Genomic DNA, 6927 nt, shown 5'->3' on the forward strand with positions numbered 1-6927 from the left:
ACTTTAGATGCAAGAAAAATAAACTTCTCTATTGCTTAAGTCATTTGCAATTTGGAATTTTTGTGTTAGATCATTGAATCAAATTCTAATTGATATAAAACACCAATAAAAATTCCCCAAAGTTAAAAAAAAAAGGAAGGAGATAGGAAAAAGCAGATGCAAGATTATTAAAGAAATGAAGGGGAGCATAACTTTTGTCACCCCAAAATATGTCTCTTTGGCATAAGGATTATTTTAGGCTATTTGCTTTGGAAAAAGAAAAAGAAAATGAAGCAGATGGGAGAAAAACTCTGAAAGCCAAGTAGAAGTTAGTTACCATTTTGTACAGGCAATTTACATTTATAGGGGAAATATATATGTGTAGGGAGTGTCTTCCTCTCTGTACCAAGAAGAGGAGGAATTACCAAATCTGGAACTCTTTTCCATGGAGAAGGCATGGACTTAAATCTGTATAACAACCTTACACTTACTTACCATGCTTTGTCTGAAAACATGGCCCCACGCCCCCTAATATCTTCCATTGTCTTTAGCTGAAGATGACATTTAAGGTGGTAAGTAGGCCATTTCAAGAGTTACTCAGTTTTCCTGGGTCTCTCCTACATGTACAGGAGGGATACATATTGTTAAATGTTTGTATGCTTTCTCTGTCAGAGTCTCCCAAGGAATCAACCCTGCTGACACCTTGATTTCAGGCTTTTGGCCTCCTGAACTATGAGAGAATAAATTTGTTACTTTAAGCCACCACATTTGTGATAATTTATTACAGTAGCCCTAGGAAACCAATACTTGAACCTAATATACATTTTCTCATTTAATCTTCACAACAGCACTATCAGAATTAAATTAAAATATAGGTATTTTTATATAAAGATGGTGAACCAGAAAAAAAAACTTAACTTACTCTATACCTCTGATTTGAATTCAGTGCCTATTCTACGCTAGACTCTGCTTATATACTGGCAAGAACAGAGGTAAAGAATTGTGTAAGGATAGACTTCCCTGGTGGTCCAGTGGTTAGGACTCTGTGGTCTCACTGCTGGGGCCCAGGTTCAATCCCTGGTCAGGGAACTAAGATTCCACAAGCCCCATGGTGCAACCCAAAGAAGAAAAAAAATGTGCAAGAAGCACAAATCACAAAAGGTCAAGCCAGAATTTAGATCCACATTGCCTGTCTCCAAAGGCGTGATGTCCTCATCATGCTGGTCAGCAATGATCCTACAATTCTCCTCCACCAGGTGGTGCTAACACAGTCCCAGTGCTGTCTACAAAGTCTTCATATGTAGAAATTACACTTCACTGATGGTCCCATCTGGATTTCCGTGCTTTTCTCCCAATAAGACCAAGTAGGGTAATAGGCCACATACTTTACTTTCTGAAAACAAAATGCTAAGGGTGAAATTTCTCCCTTCAGATAAGGAGCTGAAATAATGGCCTCTTTTCCTTTGAAAGTGAAAATATTGTCTTTTGTACTCCATTGTAAAGAGGGATTTTTACCATCTGCTCATCACATCTCGGTCAAGGGCAGTGTGTTTAAAGATGATTGTTTGATTTCATCGAAAAGGAAAAGGGTTTGTTCCTTCCCAACTCTGAAATTGTATGGTGCCAAGCTTGACTTATGAACTTTCAGGTGCAAATCTCAGCAGAACCTCATTTTGATTTATTCCCCCCAGCAGAATGAGGATTGTCCTGCTCTAGGCACTAAGAGCAAAGGGCAGAGTAAAATGTGTGGATCTGAGGTCAAACAGAACTGTAGTCAATCCCTGATTGTGTTACAGTGACAGAGTTTGCCGGGAGCTAGTGTGAGGAATCCTACCCGTTACAAGGTCATGTGACAGAGATCTGATGGGCAAGCCAAGTCAGATCTCAGGGTGTCCCCCTGGTATTTCCTGAGCATGTACCCCCAAAACCAAAAATCTGCCAGCCTTTGTACTCTGCTTTTCCACTCTTCTGACACACTCTGGAAAAAGTCAACTCAGGGCTTTAGTATTCTGCATTTGAAAGGGATGTTTCAGTTAAACCCCCTCTGATAACTCTCTAGCTTGCCTAACAGGTTCCCCCGGACCTCTTACAGCTTGTGAATTGCTTACAGCCCCCCAACCGCGAGAGGCACAAAGCTTAAAAGCATCTTAAAGATACAGAGCCTTTTCTAAAGAGCTAAAAATCATATTGATGATGAGTTTTCACTGTTGACTCAATGATTGCCACCAGGCCTCCATATTCTTTATCTTTTAGGCACCTGGGAAGACGTTAATCAATGTAAAAGGGATATGGGAAAAGATTATAGTAGTTTTGATGTTAGCAACACTAGACTTTTGAGTTAATTACTTTTCTTTTGTTATAAATCACTGTACTCCTTTTACTTGTTATAAATTGCTGTATCTTTGCTATGTAAGAATGTAACTTTATTTAGTGCTTTCTGAAAGTGGCACCAGACTTTGGGAAGAACAAGGCAAATAAGTCTTCTGGTTGACAAACCTTATCAGAAAAGGACTGTAAAATGTTAATTGACCCTTTTGGCTGGAAGATGATGTAAATCACCTAAGATTTGTGTATACAACTAGGTATGCAGAGAGAAAAATCTGGTTTTGATAAGAGTCTGGGCTGCTAATGCTGCATAATTTTGTATTACCCATTGATCTCGATGTACAATCAAAAAGGTATAAAAGGCCTTTTTAGACAATAGAGGCTGGGCCAGTCATTGGAAGGACTGGTTTCCCCTGTGTCTCCTCTTTACTCTATTTTCTGGCTGAATTCCCATCTGGGGCATGGAGGTTCGCCATGTCTACTTACTTGTCCTGGCCTTTAAGATCCACGCAAGAGGGAGCCCAAGGTGTGGCACCCCCCACTATTCAAGAGGATGCTGGTGGCCTGACATAGATGGTGCAATCTCCTTGTCTGGAAATTTATTGGCTTTCCACGTAAACCAAGTTATTCAGCCTCTTTTCTCCACTTAATTTTCCTACTACATTATTTCTTCCTAATCTAATCTTATATTAATAAATAAAGAAGTTTTTCCTCACCAACGCTGTCCCCACTTCAAATTCCCTGGATCCACCGGGGCTGGACCCCGGCAAGAGTTGTAGAATCATAACATGAGGGGATTAGAAAGTCATTCATTTTCACTTCTCTAATTTACAGATGACAAAATTGAAACCAATAATGGGGAAGAGATTTGGCTGAGGTTATGCAGAAAAGCTAGAAGGCAGTCTCGGAAATACAGAGCACAGTTCATTTCTTTAAAATGGGAGCTGTTTCCACAAATCATGTTCATTCTTTGATCCTCAAAATCTTTGTCTATAAAGTAAGACTAAAGAGATCAGCTTGGCATAATAACTCATTGGGTTATTGCAATCATCAGATGAGAGAATCTATATGAAAGACCTTGGCCCAAACATTTCTCATCTCTGGGCCTCAAATTAAACTACTTTCAAATGAGGTGGCTCCACTGGATGATACCTCAGTTATAATATTTGTTGTTCCTATGTGTTATATCAGTGCAAAGTGCTATATGATTGTATTCTACTTTCATATTTCCATGGTTCCTGAACTGAACAATTTGTCTTTTCCTGATTCAGTTTATCTTAGCAACAATGAGGAAAATTTTTGAGGTCAGATAGAAACAAAACTGGCATCTCTACCCCAAGGGCACTGCCATATTATGCATTTCATAAAATAATATAATTAAATGAACACATGTATGGAAGTTCTGATAAATGATGAAAAACAAAGACTTTGCTGCAATTAGAAAGTAGTGTTCCTTTTGATTGTGGTTTTCTGTTATTTTATTAAACTTCCAATTTTGGTTGAAATAGCTCTTGATTCTATTATAAATCCCACTATTTTTTCAGGATATTCTATTATGAAAGTGATTAATTTGCTCTCTAAATGATAGTTGATTAAATACTCTCTGTGAGGTTTAGAATGTACAACAGAAATATAAATTCATGTAATGGCAATTGTTAGGTTCAAGGTTTTATTGGTGTGGGCAAGTATGGAGAGAGGAAGATAGGAGATGATCTTTTATCACTAGATATGTGCTGTATTTATTTTCCAACATTAAAAAGAGAATGCTGCTGCTCCTGCTGCTGCTAAGTCGCTTCAGTCGTGTCCGACTCTGCGTGACCCCATAGACGGTAACCTACCAGGCTCCCCCGTCGCTGGGATTCTCCAGGCAAGATCACTGGAGTGTGTTGCCATTTCCTTCTCCAATGCATGAAAGTGGAAAGTGAAAGTGAAGTCATTTGGTCGTGTCCGACTCTCAGCAACCCCATCGACTGCAGCCTACCAGGCTCTTCCGACCATGGGATTTTCCAGGCAAGAGTACTTGAATGGGTTGCCATTGCCTTCTCTGAAAAGAGAATGAGGTAAGACTATTTCTGAGGGTCAGCTTGTGGGGAAACTTAGTTACAATGCAGAATTGTAACTAAGACTTCTGATGCAGACTTTTCATAGTTTTTAGAGAGACAATTGAAAGGGCATGTACACAATGTTTTATTAATCATATCCTGAGAGACAGAATCCTGGTATGTCTAATATTACACATTCATCCATCATTCCATCATCCATTCAATTGTCCAGCCATTCAACAAGTAATCTTGAGTACATATCAGACATCTTTCAAGGCTTTGGGGCTAAAGCAGTGAACAAGTAAACAGAAATTCCTACCCTCATGGAGTTTGCTTCCTTTGGGTGGGGGTGGGACAAAGTGTGGTGTAGTGAGAATGAGTTAGACAAACAAATTAATAAAGTATACAACATGTAAATTGGAGAAGAGGCTATGGAAAATAATGCAGTAAAGGAAAGTGATAGGAAGACTGGTGGTACAGGTAAGAGGTGCAATTTCTGCAGAGACCTACAGATGAGGAAATCAACCATAAAACTACATAAGGGACAAGCACCTGGGCAAAGGGATCAGCAATTGCAAAGGCCTGAAGCAGGGACAGGCAGAGGGTGTTCAAGGAAGCCAGAATGAGTGAAGCAATGAGGTAGATGAAGAGCAGCAAGGGGTGACCCCAGAGAGGTAAGGCAGTCGGGGAGATTTCTCAGAGACACATAGACACAAAGGCCCCCAGGTTAACTGTTGACTTTCAGTCAGAATGAGATAGAAGCCATCAGAGCTTTTTGAACAGAGAAGAATATGATTTGATATACACTTTAATAGGCTCAATGCAGCTCCTCCACTGAGAACAAATGAAGAGAAACAAGGATGGAAAAGGGAGATAGTTAGCAGGCAGTAAACATCATCCTGGGGAGATGGCTCAGATCAGGATGAGAAGATAAGAGCAGTGTTGATTACAAAAGTGATCAAGTTATGGCTGTATTTTGAAGACTGAACAAATATAGGACATTATTTCAGGCATATTATGTAAAACACTAACACTACAAGCTTCTCTCATGCTCAGGCTAAAAGAACTGCAAACTTTAGAGTGCTTCTTATATTCTTTGAGGGGGTGGGAATAGCAAACCTGATGGCTTGGCTTTCACCCAAAGGAAACTACTCACTCTTAAATCTTAAAAAAACAATTTTGGGGGAAAATCTATTCTACAAATATGCTACTGTACCTAAAAGTTGCTCAGAGGAGTTTTACCCCTGGCACTTTTTTGCCTTTTATACTATTAATTCAAGTTTGCATTTTCATTGGTCAGATATTGAAATATGTGATGTGGAACCATACAGGGAAACCAACTGTGAAGGTCTCAAAAAGCAAAGATTGCAAGAACATAATGTAAACAAGAAAACATGTAGCAACATCAATATGTGGGTGTTTTTTTTTTCCTGTTAAAATCAGATACAGTGCTCAAAAGTCACAGCTGTATATGACATGTGAAAGTGAGAGAATAACAAGTGAAAAGATTTATATATGGGTTTCATTCGACAGAGTGGTGGGCACTATTTTAATATAGTTTTGGAATATTTTAATATTCAAAATTATGTTATTTTGTAATATTTTAGTGTAGTCTTGGAATATTTAAGAAAGAGGATATCAGTAACTCCAAAATGTAAACAGGGAAAGGGTAGATTAACAAAGGTCATAAAATACTGGAAAGCTCCTGCTAACCAGGCTTTATTTTTTGTTCCTTTATGAGGTTTGACCATATTCTCATGTGACTGCATTCAAGTTGTAATATTTAGCATTTACAATGAAACGTAAATAAAATTAGCAGTTGACTCATCGATATCATTGTTAACATGAATGCCAAATATACATATAAAGGATTCCTCCCCCAAAATATTTTCACTAATTTTGTTATGCACAGAGATAGCTGGCCTGGGGCATAACTGATGGCTTCCTCCACTTCTTTCAAGTCCTGACTCTGGTTATAGGAAAGAAGAGCATTTATTTATAATTCTTTCATGTAGAGAGGTCTCTTTGTACTGTATGCAAAGGTATCTTATGTGCTGGCCTTGGCTCCTCACACAATTCTCTTTGTAAGTAGCCACCTTTTAGAGTAGCTACAGACCAGGTGAGTTCTAATCCTAGTTTTCCAACTTATTACATGTATGACCTTGATTCAATTTGTAGAAGGAGGATAACAATTTTTGATTAGTGTAATTCACAGAGTTATTATAAAATCAAAGGGATGTATTGCAAAACCAATACAATATTGTAAAGTAATTAACCTCCAATTAAAATAAATAAATTTATATTAAAAAAACAAAAACAAACAAAAAAAATCAAACAAGAAAATATATATCAGTGTTTCCTAAATCAGGCTTTGCATCAGAATCACGTAGTGCTTATTAAAAATACAACTCTGTGGGCCTCCCTCACAATCCACTAGATCATAATTATTGAGAATAGGTCTTGGCATTCCTCTCACCTCTCTCCCATGTTGGAGCCCATTCTCTGGATATTGCACTTCCTATTTTCTTATTTTACAACCTTGTTTTAAGTGGAACACATCATTCAGCAGATTCCTGAGAAT

The 6927-nt window shown here is 38.2% G+C and overlaps 1 non-coding gene across 1 annotated transcript; it reads left to right on the forward strand.

Moving 5' to 3' along the window:
• Positions 1-996: 996 nt before the first annotated feature.
• TRNAE-CUC lies at positions 997-1068 on the forward strand. The gene has a single exon. It is a non-coding gene; the product is annotated as a tRNA-Glu (tRNA).
• The last annotated feature ends 5859 nt before the right edge of the window (positions 1069-6927 follow it).

This window comes from Oryx dammah, unplaced genomic scaffold, assembly GCF_014754425.2.
Source record: "Oryx dammah isolate SB20612 unplaced genomic scaffold, SCBI_Odam_1.1 HiC_scaffold_23, whole genome shotgun sequence".
NCBI classification, from domain to species: domain Eukaryota; kingdom Metazoa; phylum Chordata; class Mammalia; order Artiodactyla; family Bovidae; genus Oryx; species Oryx dammah.